The sequence below is a fragment of the Xenopus laevis genome, chromosome 8S, assembly GCF_017654675.1.
Source record: "Xenopus laevis strain J_2021 chromosome 8S, Xenopus_laevis_v10.1, whole genome shotgun sequence".
Classification (NCBI taxonomy): domain Eukaryota; kingdom Metazoa; phylum Chordata; class Amphibia; order Anura; family Pipidae; genus Xenopus; species Xenopus laevis.
Window position 1 is genome coordinate 55132410 of NC_054386.1, and position 18826 is coordinate 55151235.

Genomic DNA, 18826 nt, shown 5'->3' on the forward strand with positions numbered 1-18826 from the left:
TAGCAGGTCAGATACTTTGCCTTAGCCATGTGGAGCAGAGCTGGCCACTTCTCATCTTGTTTGTATATGGCAATAAGCTTTGTTCTTATTGGTTCAGGAATGTGACTGACAGTGTTGCTTCACAGAATGGTTATTTTATCTGTTTTGTGAAACAAAACTGTCATTTTGTGGAAAGAATGAATCCTGTACTATAAAATCTTGCTTTGTGTCACAGATATCTATTTTGTCAGTCAAATCTAGCTTGACATGCACTAGTTAGTTACACTATTATATATTATGTCCAACTTTGTTTTTACATAATTCATTCTGTAAGTAACTCTGCACATAATTGCGTCCGTTACATGGAGGTTATACATTTGTGAGACAGATTGCTTGTTAAACTGTACAGAATGGAGTTTGTGATATAATGACATCCTTTTGTGCACTAACCAGATTTTGTTTTCATTCTTTAATAGAAATAAGTCTTTTGTATATTTTTTTTATCTGTGTATGGTCACAAATACTTATATAACATGAGAGACATTCATTCTGTGTATTAGGGATTTTTTTGTATACAGAATGTATTTGGGACAAACGGCACCCCATAAATCAGAGCTTGCCTAGTCTCTCTGTACACAGTACCAAGGAAGTTCAAGGGCATTGAGAGCTGGAACAGCAGCCCATTTACCATGACCAGGTCTCCAATTGTTAGGTTTCCTAAGTGCAAAAAAGAAAAGGATGGTAAGTTGTGGTTAAATAACAGAACCATATATTTACACTGTAACATATGAAAAGACGAAAGCCGAATACTATACCACAACATAATCAGTCTCATTAGTTGACTATAAACTTAAAATGCTATGCCAAGTTTGAAAATGGCCAAACAGACAAAGGGATACTGATACTAAAAAACTACTTTTTAAAATATGAATGTACATTAAAAGTTATCTATAGGTCATGTTTTTGCTGAGAGGTTTGTTTATGTAAGTACTGTAATTGTTAGTTGAAGTTTGTAAACCTGACTGTTTTGCCAACCTGACTGTCCCATCTCAGCCTGTCAGTTAAAGTTTTTGATGCTAATGGACTCCTGCTGCACAAATATGGCAGACCCCTCATACAGGAACATGGGGCATCAGACAGGTAATGTAAAAGCATACTGCAAATACTTTATGGCAAAGTTATACGTAGCTTTCAAAGGCAATATTATGATAGATGTAAAAAAAAAGTTTAATTTCTGGTTTCAGTATCTCGTTAAAGTACTTTCTCTCAAGGAACCCCACAAATTGAATTCCGAATGCATATACTAGCATGCAAAATTTAAAGCCTGTTTCAAATGAACTCAACTGTGCTGTGTCTTTTGCTTTGCACATATATAAAAAGATTTACTATAGTAGGCTCTGTATATGGTCTAACTAAGAGGTTTGGCAAGCCTGCATATACCATTCCTTCTAATTACAGTATACTGGATAGATGTTACATTTTTGGCTTTCCCCTGCTCATAGAGGCCTAAAAATAAACGACCAACTGGATACAAATAATTACCCAATTGTAAAGTTCACACTTAAAGGAACAGTAACACCAAAAACTGAAAGTATTTGAAAGGAATGACAATATAATGTACTGTTGCCCTGCATTGGCAAAACTGGTATGTTTGCTTCAGAAACACAAATATAGTTTATATAAACAAGCTGCTGTGTAGTCATGGGGCAGCCATTCAAGTACAGGATAAACAATGCATAACAGATACGTTCTGTAGAATCCTATTGTATACTACAGAGTTTATCCATTATCTGCTGTTTATTCTGTGCCTTTTCTCCTTTTTCAGCTTGAATGGCTGTCCCATGGCTACATGGCAGCTTATTTGGTTTGAACACATATTACATATATTGAAAACATATTAATGAGCTTGGGACTGTGGTGTGTTGACCTGTGTACCCTAAACTCCCTTACTTGTCGATAGAAACCAGTATGACAAAGAACATCAAAGTGATGCAATTGCATCAAAAGTATATTAGCTAAAGAAGAGAAAATCCACTGAAGAATAAAGTAAACAGCACACAAAAAGAAACATTCCCACTTTTTTCAACAAAAAATTTTCCAAACCAAATTCAGTTTCAGCAAGTATAAGTGAATACAAACAGAAAAATAATTGCTAAAATTAAATGATAATGGAAACAAATTATAAAAGTACCATTTGGTGAGCCTGAAATGCTTTTAATGATGTGGTCAGCTAGCTTTCACTTGTGTAACAAACTGTATTGTGACTAGTCATTTATGAAAATGAATTACATAAAGTGACAAAACTGCAGTGTGGATACAAAGGAGGTGTGCATGTTGAAGGTTTACAGCATTTGCAGTCACAGTGTAGCTAGTTCCTGACCTGCTAGAATCCCTTGGCTTGCAAGCACCATTACTGCTGTCAATCCAACACTAAATATTGCACTCTGTCCAAAGTTCAGCAAGGCGAGAGTTGAGGTAGTCTTCAGGGAAGAATTTTCATAAATCTTCAAGAACCCATCATATCTTTCAGCTTCATAGTTTTCATTGTTAAAGTACTGAGGAATAGAATGTGCCCTTTTATTATTCTGTGGTTAACCTCCGACCAGGAACAATACAGATATGGCAATGTGAAAAAAATGTGTATGTGCAGTAATAATTTACCTTAACGGTTTCATAATTTAGCAATGAATCTATTGTAGCATTCCCAGCTTCATTATCAGCTTTGTTCATTTCTATCCTAAACTTCGTCCTATAATAACAAAATATGCCAGAAGTAACAAACTATACTTTCATATAATATACAAAAAGTTATCATACATTAAAAAGGGAGGAAAGATTTAAATTCCAAATTTATGATCATAAAACGGTTAAGCCACCATGCCACATCAAGGTAACCCTCACAACTGTGTTCCCCTAAACCTCATATCCCATTCCTAATGCCTTATAGTTGTAGTTCTTACGTACTTCCCACAAAAGTGGGAAGCTTAAACCAGAAAATAGATCTGTTGTTAAAGGAAAACTATACCCATCAAACAATGTAGGTCTCTAATAATATATAAAAATATATTGCAGATCATATGTAAAATCCTGTGTCATGTAAATAAACCATTTTCATAATAATATACTTTTTTAGTACTATGCCATTGGCTAATCCTAATTATATTGCCATTTTAAAAAATAAGGGCTCCTGGGATCGTAGGATTCACAGTGCACACAAACAAACCATCCATGTTAGGTCACATTAGCCAATTAAAAGACAGAGTTCTGTCTTTTGCTTCCACACTTCTTCCTGTTACAGTTAGTTGTAGTATTTCTGGTCAGGCGATCTCTGAGGCAGCACAGAGACCATCACGAAATGGTGGTTCAAAGCAAGAGATGTAAAAGGGCAATATTTACTTAAATATATATTCCAGTTTTGGGAGAGCCTTTGCAATTTCCCATATCGGCACCCCAAGGATTCTAACGCCCTACCAACTACTTTAACTACCCCTTACAAATCCTGGCTCTTAGCTCTCAAGACCTTGGGCTATGCACCTCCTCTATTATCCCCTCACTTCCCTTCTGTGGGGGAACTCACACTTACCTCACTTCAGGTGCCTGCAGGATCATACTTTCTGGCTGGGCCAGGGTATTAAACGTTTGGAAGACCTCCTTGAAAACCATACGTTTCCCACATATCCTGTACTTCAACATAAATGCCTTCCTACACAAACTCTACTCTTTAAGTACCTTCAACTAAGGCATACTTTTCACTCCCAATTCAATACCCTCACTCCCCAACAGTCTTGTATTACTATAGAAGAAATTCTTCACGACCCTAACCCCTCGGAACTAATGTCCCGACTATATCAACAACTTCTACTGTCTGGCCCCAAGCCCTTTAAAATGGCACAGGAATGGTGGAAAAGCAAAATTACAGGTCTTGAACAGGATGATTGGGAAGAAGCAATAGAGAATGTGTATACCGGTCTAATATCACTGAAAGACAAATGAATTCAATACAAAATTATGCATCATGTCTATGTAACTCCCATACGACTCAAACTAATGGGCCGAATGCCTTTCGACTCCTGCTCCAGGTGTCAAGAGCCAGCCGCAGACTTTTTTCCATTTGATGTGGGAATGTCAATATATCATGAACTTCTGGACACAAGTTATAAACTATTTAGCGGATAATCTGGATTGCCCGAGGGTTATAACTCCAACTATCTGCCTGTTGGGGGTTTTAGAGGAGGTAATCCCAGCCAAATACACTCGACTTTGTAACAGAATCCTACTTTTTTTATGCAAAAAAATTTAGCACTCCACTGGATGGGTAATTCCCCACCATCCTTAAGGCTTGGATACAACTGGTCAATAGTGTTGTTCCCCTTTATAAACTAACCTTTGAAGTTAGAGGAGTACCAGATAAATTCATCAAAATTTGGGGCGCATGGACTGATATTGACCCGATTCCCCCGTAGTGCTCCTTGTTCAGGGAGGCCCCCCACATTTGGATTGTGGAAGATTAGCTCACTCTGATGTACTTTAAAGACCAAATCTCTGCCCCTTTGCAGAAACACAGAAATGTCTTTGGGGTGTCCATCCGCAACCCTTTGCAACTCTTACCAAACATGCCTAGCGTCAACTGCCTTATATCCGATCACTGGACCTTGTATGAGATAGTCTGCTTTGTAATGTATAACTGATGTGTGTAAAAAAAAAAATAAACTTACCTTAAAAAAAAAAATATATATATATATATATTCCAGTTTGAAAAGATTCTTTAACATGCCACTTAATTTGATATAAACCATCTGTTGCTCAAGTATTCATTTTGGGGGTATAGTTTTCCTTTAAGCAACCAGTTTTCATCAGTCTACACCAAATAATCACCTTATATTACTATTTAGCCAAGCAGGAATAAGAGTTAAAAGGTCAATATACCAAAGATAACTTGACTAGTATTTAACGTTTACACATCCTTACATAGATGTGGGCTGTATAAATTAAACTAACATATGGTACAATATAGGTATACAGAAAAAAAGGTTCACATGCAGGTTCACTGCATTAAAAAACAAAAGTAGGATACATTTTTTCAGACAACCCTAGTAGAAATCTTTTGATAGATACTCAATATTCAGATGTTCCAGCATGCTTACTCTGCCCCAAAGATGGTTACCACTTGTTCTCTGCAGAAAAAGGCCTAATGTATCGATAATGAAGTTAAATAACTAAAATAGTACTTTTGGTAAACAAAAACAACTAAAGCTTTCTGGAATACTTATCTGTTTTACCTCCACTGTGTGAGTCCTATGGTAAATGCAGTGTATGTTCCTAGTGTTCCCAATGTCACCATTGCAAACTGGGCACCACATTTATAGTACTAGAGGAAAACAAAAAATCATAATCTATTGAAAATATGCAAATGAAGAATCAGTTCACAATCATGGATATGCCCCCCCCCCCGGCTCAGGAGGAAAGGAAGTAGCAGCTAATGCTGAGAATTTTGTGATGCAAGGCACATTTGCATAGGCCTCAGAAGGTGAGTTGTCCCAATGTGAGGTCAGCCAGACACAGATTATAGCCTGGATCCTTCACAGTGACAGGTATTATTACAGTTTCAAGTAAACACAGCACTATGAAGTGCGTAGACCGACTTGTAGCATTTTAGAACGACCTGCCATTTGTTCAAGTGCAAATTTATAGAAAGAATGCCCAGGGCGTGAATTAGAAGCACTTAAGGCTTTTTCCCCAGAGCTCAAATATTACAAAATAAAGGTTTAACCTCTTCCATGCTTCCGAGAACAGCATCCTATGCAGAAAAATATTCAGTTTTTATAAGTAGAAGGAAGCCTCTCGGACTGCAGAGGATGTAAAAATGCCAGGGTCCTTGTTGACATACTCTATTAGTCAAGTATTTTTATACAGACTTAGAATTCACAGTACAATATAGTTTATTTTTAAAATTATCTGATCTGTTCTAATTACCGCATTTAATTGAGTAGCCTTTATTAGTAAGGCAGGCCCCTAAGATTATCAGGATTTGGATCTGCTCTCATATCAAAGTTTAAACAAGACTTACCAAAATACTGCTCACTAGGAGAACCTCGAACATTGTGGGCTCCAGGTTAAAAACCAAGGCACTTAAAACAAAGCTGATGCCCCTTGTCCCTCGGTCTATAGCTTTGGACAGAGCCGCCGTCTGCCTGTTCAGGTGAAACCCCAGGTCCAGGTTGTGCAGATGTAAGAAGACATTTTTAGCGATCCTTCTAATGGAGCTCTGAGCCACTTTTCCGAATACTGCATTCCTCATCTCATTAAAGAGAGCTGAACCAGCCCTAGATATGCCATCTGGAGACAAAACAGTTATACAAAATAACACATTTTAGATTTCCAAACTAATAGACACAATTGTAAAAGGTAACTTTTATCAGTTTGTGGCATGTAACGAGGAGAGAAGCACTCAGTTTTTTTTCTATATGCTATGACTAGCACTAAACTGGTTTAAGTAAATGTAATAAACAAACAACTGATTTGAACTCAGAGAAAGTGTAAATACTGATTTTTTTATTATATACTAGTATATACAAGAGTAGGGAAAGAGAAAGATGTATATGTAGGGGTTTTAAAATATATGTACTTGGCTTGTGCCTTAAGCAACAATAGTCTTGTATAAGGCACAAGACAACTCTGGCAAACGGATGTGGAAACCAAGTATATATAGATATAATCTAAGACCTGTGGGAGCATCATTAATCTCTATGAATATTTATGGGAGCACCAGGGTAGTGATAAATTGAGAAGTGCACCTGCAACTTCTATATCTATGTATTATATATATATCTTCAATGGGATAAATGCCTACAAAGGTAAAGGATGAGGTGCCTCTCGTTAATAAACCAGACATCTGCTCACTGTGTGCATGTGTGGTGCACCAACATGGTAGTCTGTGCCAGATGTTTCCCACCTAGTACAGGTGGCATGGTGCTCACAATTATACATACACACACACACACACACTATCACAGGCATCGAGCAGGACAGTGTGTGGGTCTCATGGTAAAAATGTTAGTAGATTAGTCACAGCACAGTTCCACGTACAATTTGTGTCTTGCAAAAATGCCCACTTTAGGACAGTACTTCCCATTCTCAGTAGTGCAGCAAGTGGCCTGGATCTTTCTGCAACTTTACTTTTGGTGGGTTTCTCATGTTTTGCTTGCTGCACTGCTGTGAGAGTGAAGTACAGTTATTTGTTAGTACAGCAGTTGCACACACAGTCAGACTAACCTTTTAATAAAAAAACAATAGCATATAAAAACGTATGTCTGTCTATCATGAAATGCTTGGGGGGCCAGTACTGTGGCTATCATGAAATGCTTGGGGAGGGGGGGCAAGTGCTCTGTCTGTCATGAAATGCTTAGGGGGCCAGTACTGTGTCTGTTATGAAATTTTTGGGCATAAGTACTGTTTCTGTCATGAAATTCTTGGGGGGGCAAGTACTGTGGCTGTCATAAAATGCTTGGGGGGTCAGTACCGGGTCCATCATGAAATGCTTGGGGGGGCAGCACCGTGTCCGTCATGAAATGCTTGAGGGGGCTGTACCGTGTCCATCATGAAATGGTTGGGGGGGGGGCAGTACCGTGTCCATCATGAAATGCTTGGGGGGCAGTACCATGTCTGTCATGAAATGCTTGGGGGGGCTGTACCATCTCCATCATGAAATGCTTGGAGGGGCAGTACCGTGTCCGTCATGAAATGCTTGGGGGCCAAGTACTGCGTCTGTCATGAAATGATTGGGGGGGGGTAATGTATCTGTCATGAAGTGCTTATCGGCAGTACTGTGTCCGTCATGAAATGCTTGGGGGCCAGAACTGTGTCATGAAATGCTTGGGGGCCAGTACTGTGTTTGTCATGAAATTCTTGTGGGTCAAGTACAGTGTGTCATGAAATGCTTGGGAGGCAGTACTGTATCGGTCATGAAATGCTTGGGAGGCCAAGAACTGTGTCTATCATGAAATGCTTGGGGGGGGGGGGCAGTACTGTGCCTGTCATGAAATTATTGTGGGTCAATTACTGTGTCTGTCATGATATTCTTGGGGGGGGGCAAGTACTGTGTCTGTCATGAAATGCTTGGGAGGGACTATTACAGTGTCTGTCTTGAAATGCTTGGGGGCAAGTAAAATAAAATGGAGTCTATGGGAGACAGCCTTCCTGTATTTCAGAGATTCTGGATAACGGACACTGCACATACTCAGTATGCTCACATGCTTAGCAGCTGCAAAAAAGCTACGCTGAGGGTTGTCTAAAATCACCAAGCACAAAATGAAGCCAATGCCACAGGGCTAATTAGTAACAAATTCTGATGCTATATGCACTGAATTAATTGCTAATTAGCCTTTATTATTCTGACGTTTAAATTATACATATTCTGGATCAGCGCCTGCAGATTAGGCAACTGACAGAAGCCCAGAGCATGTTTTGTGAATTTATAAAAGTATTAAACTTATAAAAAGTTAAATGACCAAAGTCTCTGAGTCTTCCCCTTTGTTGTCCGACCCAACAGACCTCGTTTCTCCTCGCGTAAAAAACAACAGTCCAAGATTTTCTTGAAAGGTCAGCGCTAATTCAAAGCTCAGGGGAAAAAATATGATGAAAAAAGGAAAAAGATTTTTTATAGTGTAGTATTTACTGAGAGTTGTAGTTCCACAACCAAAATAAACTCTTTGGTGCAGTTACCCTTTACGATTCACCACATGTGGCTATTAGATGGGTACTTACAAACGTTTAGATTTAGCATATGCACATCACGATTTGTAGAGAATAAAATTGTAGGATATTCTTTCTGGGCTGGAAGAGGTTAAAAGTGCGCAAATATAGTGTAAAAACCCTTTTTATTATATGACATTAAAAAAACACCTCATCAGAGGCTTTCCACTGATGGAAAGGAAAAGAGGAAAGCCTCTGATGAAGTCGCTAAGCAACGAAACGCTTAAGGCATAGACGGCTGACGTCATATCCAAGTGCCCAGGAAGCAACAAGTGACAAGTGGATCGTGGAGGAAACGCGGGTCGGAAACCTCAACACAAACCACTGGGAAAGACTTGTAGCAGTACGGATTTGCACGGAAAAGAGACTATATGCCTGTTTTAACTACTAAAATGTGAGTGCAACAAGATGGTCATATGTTGTGCTGTGATATCAAAATAAAGTTTCTCTACCTGCATGCAAAAGGGTTTGAGAGATATGAAAGGTTAGCTTACAGCCACAGCCTAATGCCAGAGAGGGGGTGAGATTGTGGGATAAACATCTGATGATCTGCATGGGAAACTGATCTGGCGTTAGAGGAAAAAGACAAAGCCATTCAAAAAATAAAAAAGTAAACGAGTAGGGATGGGCATATTTGATCTGCTTCACCAAAAATTCACATTTTTTTTTCTCCAATGGGAGTCTATGGGCGTCATTTCCACTGCGAAACTCAGCAACAAAATTCACGCATCCCTATAAATGAGATTTTAAAAAACGAACAGTGGGTGATGATAGAATCCCTTTATCTGAAATGCTTGTGTTTGTATTTTATCCTTTAGAAAAGTGAATGCAAAGGCTGCAGACATGTGCAATTACCCATTTGTGCATGCTCTTTCACCAATTATTTTATGCGGATTTGAGACCAGAAAAGAAGAACATTGCGGTGATGATTTTAGATGAATGTGCTTATTTTGAAGCAGAATAAAGACAAAAGCTTCCACATACAAAGTAACATGAGAAGAAAAGGTATATTGAGCAAGAAAGGTTACACCTTATTTTGGACACACACATACACACACGATTCCAGATATGGCAACCATGACATTTTTCTATATTTAAATGGCTCACTAATGAACTGTTATTAATGCAACTATATAAACAGTGTGCTGGCAAGTTTCCCAGTCATTGTTGAGTTTTTTTCCCCTGCGCTGCTAATCTTTCTCAGTAAATCAGCTAATTACTGAGCTCAGTAAACAGACTAATACCACACAAGGGGGCCTATTTATCATGATGTGTAAAACAGGGAAGAAAAACATCACTGGTGATGTTGCCCATAGCAACCAATCAGCAATTAGATTTCAACTGTCACCTACAAGTTAGAAAACAAAAGCAAAGATCTCATTGGATGTTGTGGGCATCATCACTGTGGTTTTACTCTACTGTTTTACACAGTATGATAAATAGACTCCCTAGATGTCTCCAATCAGGAACAAATAGGCACCCCCCACCAGTTAATCTAGCTTTCCTTGTACTTAAATTCCTATCATTATGAGTAGATAAGAATATACCGTATACTAGTAATATGGCCTATTATTTGAACAGGTAAGGGTTCGATATACACAATTATATGGGATATATTTGGGAAGGGTATTTAATGTATATGTACATGCACTGGGCTGAAAGAAGATATGGGATGTAATGCCACATACAGAGGGGGAATGAAAAGTAGACTGGAATGGTCTGTGGGGGTATGCAGAGATTGTTAATATGCTGTGAAGACACCAAGAAAAGATATAAGCAGTAAAACTCAGGGGCCACTGAAATCCAGTTCGCAAGCATCTCTGCTGACATTCACATATACCTAGAAGGCCAAGGGCTGCTTGCATTTTACATTTGGTGTCTGAAGAACATAGCTTCAAGGATTGAACTCGGGAACCCCTGAATCAGAAGCCGTGAAGAGCATAGGAACTGTTTGTTGATTGGTGCTCGAACAGATTATGCAATACCAAAGATCTACTGTGCGCTTCTAAGTGATTTCTAAAGTTTAGTATATATTATAAAAGCTAGTAAATCAACACTGCCATCAGTCATTATACATACATGATTCTTCATCTGTTATCTTTCCCATTTGTTTTTAATGCTATTGTTATTGCTACTTTTTATTACTATCTTTCTATTCAGGCCCTCTATTGTTCATATTCTAGTCCCTCATTCAAATCATTGCATGGTTGCTAGGGTAATTTGGAATTAAAAAACACAAATAAAGTATAAAAACCAATTGCAAATTGTCTCAGAATAGCACTCTCTACATCATACTAAAAAATAATTTCAAGATGAACAACCCCTTTAAGTCTTGCACCAAAACAAATAATACAATGATACACTTACAGCCAATCAGGACAGCCGTAGCCATTGTTGCGACAGTATTCGGTGCATCACTTAGGTTTAGCACATTTCCAGACATTTCATTGAGGGAGTCTACTGCATATTTAAACATAAAGGGCACCACAATGTTCATACCATGCAGTAAGAAGGAAAAGGTTACAAGAAAATGAGAGACGACAAAGTACTTGCAAGGGAACAGGTCAAATCCCTGAGAATCTAAGGAAGTCCTAAACAAAAAGCAGGCTTCTGGCCTCTACCAAGGTTTAATAGACCACATTTTACATTTAAATAAATAAATAAAGTGGTACTATAACAGGAATTAAGTTACTTGCGGATAAATATCTGCACCCCCTATTTCCTTTGATTCATTATAATGTTTACACAGGAGATCGCAGAGGTTGAACTGTACAAATAAAAAGAGTTTATCTATACTTAGTATTTCATCAATTACTGGTATGGGACCTGTTATCCAGAATTCTCTGGACATGGGGCTTTCCAGATAATAGATCTTTCTGTAATTTTGATCTTCATAGCTCAAGTCTAATAGAAAATCATGTAAACATTAAATAAACCCAATAGGCTGGTTTTACTTCCAAGAGGAATTAATTAGATCTTAGTTATGATCAAGTACAAGGTACTGTTTTATTATTACAGAGTACAAGGAAATATGTTTTAAAAATTAAGATTGTTTGGATAAAATGTTGTCTATGGGAGACAGCCTTTCCGTAATTTGGAGCTTTCTGGACAATGGGGTTCTGGATAACGGATCCCATACAGCTTTTATATTATATTATATAGATTTTTTTAATACATAAAAATATACTGTAGCTATATCCCAGTGTGATAAAGCTGCACAAAGGTGTCTGCTCGGACAATGACCTCGCTGGTAGACAGGCTGAGATTGGATAATCTGGCCTGCTCGCACACCCTGGCGTTCAAAGATAGATGCCTGATGCACGGTGTTGGAGGGGTCGGCACCCTCCCAAGCAATCAATTACAAAAATACACTGGCACTCATGGCTGGTACAAGCAGGGAGATCCCCTTGCGTGTTTATTTGCAGAAATGCAAAATTTGCATTTCTACAAATAAACACTCAAGGGGATCTCCCTGCTTGAACCAGCCGTGAGTGCCAGTATATTCTTGTAATTGGTACACAGACTTAACCAGCAGCTGCTAGTAGCATGTGATCAGCAGCAATTTACCTACAAATTAGAAAATTAAACCAACGTTCTGTCGATGGGGAACCAAAGTATTAGTAAATCAGTGGCAGTGTCCATCTTATTGAAACAAATGTCAACCAGAATTTGGCCACTTTCCAGTATAGATAATTATCATTAGAGACTGCAGCACAAATTACAACATGCCATTTTTACACATTTTCAAAGGTTCTAAAAGGTTATCGAATAATTAACACAAGTGAACTATCCCATACAACTGAACCCTTCTGGCAAGCTTTTACTCTATAAAATGCATATTTCATCTCAGAAAACAAATCCCTGTGTAGCATGTTGACTAAATAATTGCTCCAATAAGGCTCAACTGTAATAACTAGCATAGAATAGTAGTATGTGTCAGATTTATCCTCCTATAGTCCTCCAGGGATATAAGATTCTCGTCCACGATGAGTAAGTCCCTCTTGGATTTAAATAAATACTTACTCAAATCGAGAGCATAACTACCTGAAAACAGTCAATATTTTAAGGATTTCCATCACAGAGAACAGCTTATATAAAAATGAACAATACATATTACTTGATGCCTGTGATATTTTCAATGTATGGTCAGTACCTGATGCTATTGACGTTGGGTAAGTGGGCAATTTTCAGGTTCGCCCGAGTTAAATTAAGCAATAGGGCAGCTACCAGTCATACATGTAAATGCAGATATTCACAAAATCAATGTGCTCACAGGAAATTAATAGAAAGTAAAGGGTAAAGACTATGGTAAATATTTTCCTACTGCGAGAGAGAGAGAGAGATTCAGAGACAGGAAGCCAAGAAAATGTGATTTCTGAAGAAGCAGAATGAGTATTGTCAGCTTATATATAGGGCTAAATTTTGTGATGTCAGGATTAAATCTTATTAAACGCCGTATTTAAAGTAATTAGACATTCTGCAAAGTGATTTCACAAAAGGGAACAACAGTGCTGCATCAGCAGCGGGTGGAGGCTTTTTTTGTGAAAAACACTATGTATTGTGAATGTGATCATGAAGAAGAGCTTGGTAAGCTGGTATTTTAAAGGTCCCAGTTGTTATAAATGGGTGCATCTGGTGCCAATAACGGCAGCTTCATAAGGCGAGATGGATATATTTGCTGTGATGTGAATGTTAGAAGGTTACACCTGTAGAAGCAAATCTCACTCCTCCCCCAGCTCCCACACCACTGACAATATTGCAGATAACAGTCTTTGCGAAAAAACCTTACTAAGTACCCAGCCCACGTTTTAGTAAGATCTGAAGCTGACACTGAGGGTTTCCGCTCGCTAAGATTCCCTGAGGGTTAAACATGAATAAATATAAGGCAGCGTACTATTGCATTTCATTCATAATCAAGTGAAGATTTATTCTCATAAGCAAAATATGCCTTGATTTGAAATTCATTAATCTCACAGGCAAAGGATTAGGCAGAGAAGAGGCACGGAGGTGTTAGCTAAACTGTTTGCTTTACATTTTACATGAAATGGTTTATGTATTAAAAACAGATCATGTAACAAATATGAAGGTGATGCTTAAAAGAGGGGCAAGAGCATCTATGTGAATCGGCAAGTGTCAGTTGTGCATAACTGCCATATAGTATAGTTTCTGCTTCTGAATCTGACCTCCCGGGCTTTGCTTCTGGTAAGACTACAGATATTATATCTCGGAAAAGGAAAGTCAAGGCTTGACTTAATTAATTGTACAATACTGGGAGCAGCTTAATCTGGAGAAGAATACCGACACAAGACTCCATGTGCACCCTTACCATTATCCAGAAAGCTCTAAATTAGGGGAAGGCCATCATGATCACATTTTTTTAAATTACTATTTTTCTCTATAATAATAATAATAATAATAATAATAATAATAATAATAATAATAATAATAATAATACCTTGTACTTGATCCCAACTAAAATATAATTAATCTGAAATGGCCTTGGCTAGTAAAGATGCCAAAAATATAAAAAGCACCATTTCTAGGCTACTTTTTTATTAAGATTTAATTCACCTTTAAACGTTGTGCCGCAGATGCTCTGCTTAAAGTCAGCAAAGCAAGGAGATATTCCCCCAGCAAATATAGAAGAGAAAAATGCACTGACTGGGTGTATTGCTCAGGCTGGTAGCACTACCTGTATTAAGCATTTCCTGCAAAGGTTCACGTCAATAATATGAAGACAAAGTGACCCTTACAGCCAACACAGGCGTTCCTATTATCACTGCAAGGTCAGACATCACGTATACATTGCTATAATGACAAGCCAGAGGCACAGAGTACGGCAGCTATTCATTAACACCTTTCTTTGGATTTTAAATGTGTCATATATTTCAAAACCCATACTCATCTGTGAATTTCACATTAGACTGCAAATACAATTTGCCATTAAAATACCTCAAATGACAAAGAATGAGAAAATTTGGAGCTTAATGTAACTCTGAGTTTGCCCATTCTAGTTAAATTTGATGAAAATGACAAAACAACACATATTAAAGCTGTTATGTACCAGAGGTTTAAGACATTTTCTCCCAGGGTGCCCTGTGCTTCACAGTATTTCTAAACTCTGTCTGGCGTACCACAAGTACAGTGCTTAATAGATCCTATTACAGCCAGAGCTAGATGCAAAGAACTATGAGTGCACAAATAGTCTGAGGTCAACCTGTCCTTATCAAGGCAAAGCATGTATTAGCTAGCAGGAGGTGACAGAGGAGGAGATGGTATACAGCCTTCATATTTGGTTTTCATTGCACAAAATCTTTTCATTATGCATCAAAATTCTGGAATTCAATAAAAATAAAACCAATGGATTTCCAGAAACTGAACAACACAGCAGTACAAAGTAAAGACCCCAAATAACCTGGGCGGCTCCACTCCAAGGTGTGGAGGCCTATTTATTAAAGAGGTGGTTCACCTTTTAGGTAACTTTTAGTACATTATAGAATGTCCAATTCTTAGCAATTTTGCAATTTCTTTATAGGTTTTACTTTTTTATGTATTTGACTTTTTCTTCTGGCCCTTCCCAGCTTTCAAATTAGGCTCACTGACCCCAACTAAAAAACAAATGCTCTGTTAGGCTACAAATTAATTGTAACTGCTCTTTTTATTACTCATCTTTCTATTTAGGCCCTCTCCTATTCATATTCATGTCTCTTATTCAAATTAGTGCATGGTTGCTTGGATAATTTGGACCATAGAACCAGATTGCTGAAATTGCAAACTGGCGAACAGCTCAATAAAAAGCCGAATAACTCAAAAACCATAATGAATAAAAAATGAAAACCAATTGCAAATTGTCTCAGAATCTCTCTCTAGATAATACTAAAAACGTATTTAAAGGTAAACAACCCATTTAAAAGTTTAGATTTTATTGGCTTTAGAGGTTTTTGAGACCACAATTAAACTCTCTAAAACCACAAATGCCATGACAGTTATTAAAAGATCTGAACATAAGTACAAACAGATAAAAAAGCTGAACAATGCACTCAAAATAGTCCAACAAATCAGCACAGCTGACATTTACTTCTATGAGACCTCGTAAGCTTTTACTTGGCACAGTTTTGTATTAAGAGTTTTTAGTGGTTTTTATACTTGATAAATCTCAAATATGTAGGCTTTTATAGAATTTTTTAAAGAATCAATACCATTAGTGAAAAAAAAACTGAATTTTAGTAAATCAAACCCTAAAGGGCACATTTACTAAGGGTCGAATATCGAGGGTTAATTAACCCTCGATATTCGACCCTCAAAGTAAAATCCTTCGACTTCGAATATCGAAGTCGAAGGATTTACCGCAAATACTTCAATCAAAAGAAAAATCGAACGATTCGAAGGATTTTAATCCATTGATCAAAGGATTTTCCTTAGATCAAAAAAAGCTTAGAAAGCTTATGGGGAAGATCCCCATAGGCTAACATTGTAGCTTGGTAGGTTTAAAGTGCCGAAGTAGGTAGTCAAAGTTTTTTTAAAAGAGACAGTACTTCGACTATCGAATAGTCGAACGATTTTTAGTTCGAATCGTTCAAATCGAAGTCGAGGGTCGAAGTAGCCTATTCGAGGCTTTGAAATTCGAAGTTTTTTTACTTCGAATCCTTCACTCAGGCTTAGTAAATGTGCTGAGTGTTGAGAGTAAGTCATCTTCATCTTGCTTCTTAGATCCGATAGGCTATGGGTTTACTGAAGTTTTCATTGATCAGCATTTGTGTATTCCTCCCACAATGAATGTTCCTACTGAATACAGGAGCAGTCTGTGCTAGGGCTTTCATGCATCATGTAAAGCATAAGCATAACAACAAACCCACTCTCTGGGTCCTATCCCTCCGAAAAAGGCACTCAACTAGTGCAAAGCCACCTGCACCAGGAGGGAGCTCCTAGTGTGGGTGGCCCTGTTGGGGCACAGAGAACAGTAACAAAGCGTTTGTTGATGCACATGATGGAACCTGCATGCGCATAATGAACAAGTCAAAAGACTCGCTCATTACACGCATGCATGTCACTAAGTGGATGCACCCATGTGATCTCATGCACTGATAAGCTTCATTCTTCTTTTAATGCTGGACTGCAAGAGTGCTGTCAAACCCCTCCTTCCCCATCCTCCTCAAGCAGAAGCAGGGGTGATCCTGGCCCCTCCGCTGCCTGAGGCAGCAGCAGTTGCTGCTGCACCCTCTCCCCCAGAAATTTGCTCTTAAAGTACTAGGAGCAGCATTTTTGCTGCCCCTGGTAACTAGTGGGGCGCTGCCGCCTGAGGCGACAGCGTCAACTCGCCTCATTGGTGAAGCACCCCTGAGCAGAAGATATAAGAGACAAAAGCTGAGTTGTTCACACAGGGAGATAAGGATTAAGAGGTAAAACAGGGGTCCTTAAACTTTTTAAACTGGGGGTCAGTTCACAGTCCCTCAGACTATTGGGGGGTTGGACTATAGTTTGAAAACTATGGGTGGAAAAGTAGGGGGCCATACTCTGGGCCTCGCTACTACCTGTTTACCTTACCACTTGGCACGTCCTCGGCTCCAGCGCATCTAGACCAGGGAATTTGGATATATAATGCCAATATACAGGCACACACCCAAGCAACAAATGCAAACATATATTGTACTGCTGCAACTCCCATAGTCTCCTATATGTATATATGCTTAATATGGGTGTAGCCCCCAAGTCCAAGGATATTACAGTGTAATAAGTAAATTAGATAAGTGCAGCTCCCTGTATAGTATATAAGGGGAATGGGTGTAGCCCCTCCCATAGCGTAATATATGTTGGCGCTATATAAATACATGTTAATAATATATATATATATATATATATATATATATATATATATATATACTCCCCCGAAATCCCAGCACTCACGACAAAATGTTCACTCAGGGCCTGGGTGCATGCCTCACAATGCTGCAAACAATCCTCCTCCAAAGAAGCCGCACGACTCAGGACTTATATTGAAGTGATGAATTTATTAGGACACACTAACGTTTCGGCTGTCACACCAGCCTTTGTCAAAGTAATACAATGTTAAAACATTTCCCCATAAATACCCTACCAATGGCGCGAAAAAATCTCCAACCCTCCCACTCTGACGTATATACATGTGATTATATTGACAGACTGCTACCCCCATCTAAAATCTCAATACAAATTCAATCAACAATTATAAATCGTTTAAGATAGTGAAAACAACCCTGTAAAGTAAAAAAAGTATCAAAAATGCACATCGCTACAGTATCTCCTACAGGGACCATCCGATCCATTGTTGTAGTCAGGACAAGTATCAGCGCCCTGATGATCCATAGTGCCCATCGTGGATAGTGTTACAAATCATTAATAAAACACAGTTAAAATGAATATAAGTGGAAATCTAATGGTCAGCTTGAATCGCTGAATCAGTGCAGGCTTACCGTTATTGAGTGATAAGAACCGCCTTGTCAAAGTGTCAAGCCGTCACCGTGTCAGCGTCATATTTACCCTGCTTAATACCGCTAAGTGCAAAGAGATCTCTCCGATCCTACGGTCCCAATGGGTCCGTGATTAGCTCGATGTCCCAGTGTCTACATATCTCACCCCGTGCGTCCTTTAAACAGCCCACACGCAGAATCATTGCGCGCATTGTTAGTGCGTCAACCACAAGCTAGCGTTCAATAGGGTGTCAAGTTCATTCACCCCTCTGGGTCTGTGTCCGCATAATTTACATATTAGATGCAGTAGTCGATCTGTCAATTTGACATCCACAGTCTGTCAGGCGCATTCATATGTTAATCCACACGGGTCATACGGACCTCCCGTCTCACAATTGTCGTATCATCAGGCACGGAGACACGTAACGATCTTAGGCTTTGGATCGATCAGGATCGTATATATAATGTTCTCCATGTCCAACGTATCCCAAATCACCCATACAAGTGTATCCCACTCCAACCCCATCGGAAAAGGTCACTAAAAAATAAACACAAAATAATATAAAACACAAAACTACAAAAATATCAAAAACAAAAGACATGACTAATAAATGAACGAAAAATATCCTCTAAAACCCCATATCTCAGGT

General features: G+C 38.5%; 1 pseudogene; it reads right to left on the reverse strand.

Moving 5' to 3' along the window:
• Window positions 1-18826, reverse strand: part of LOC108700074 — a 110643-nt pseudogene that overhangs the window by 26200 nt on the left and 65617 nt on the right.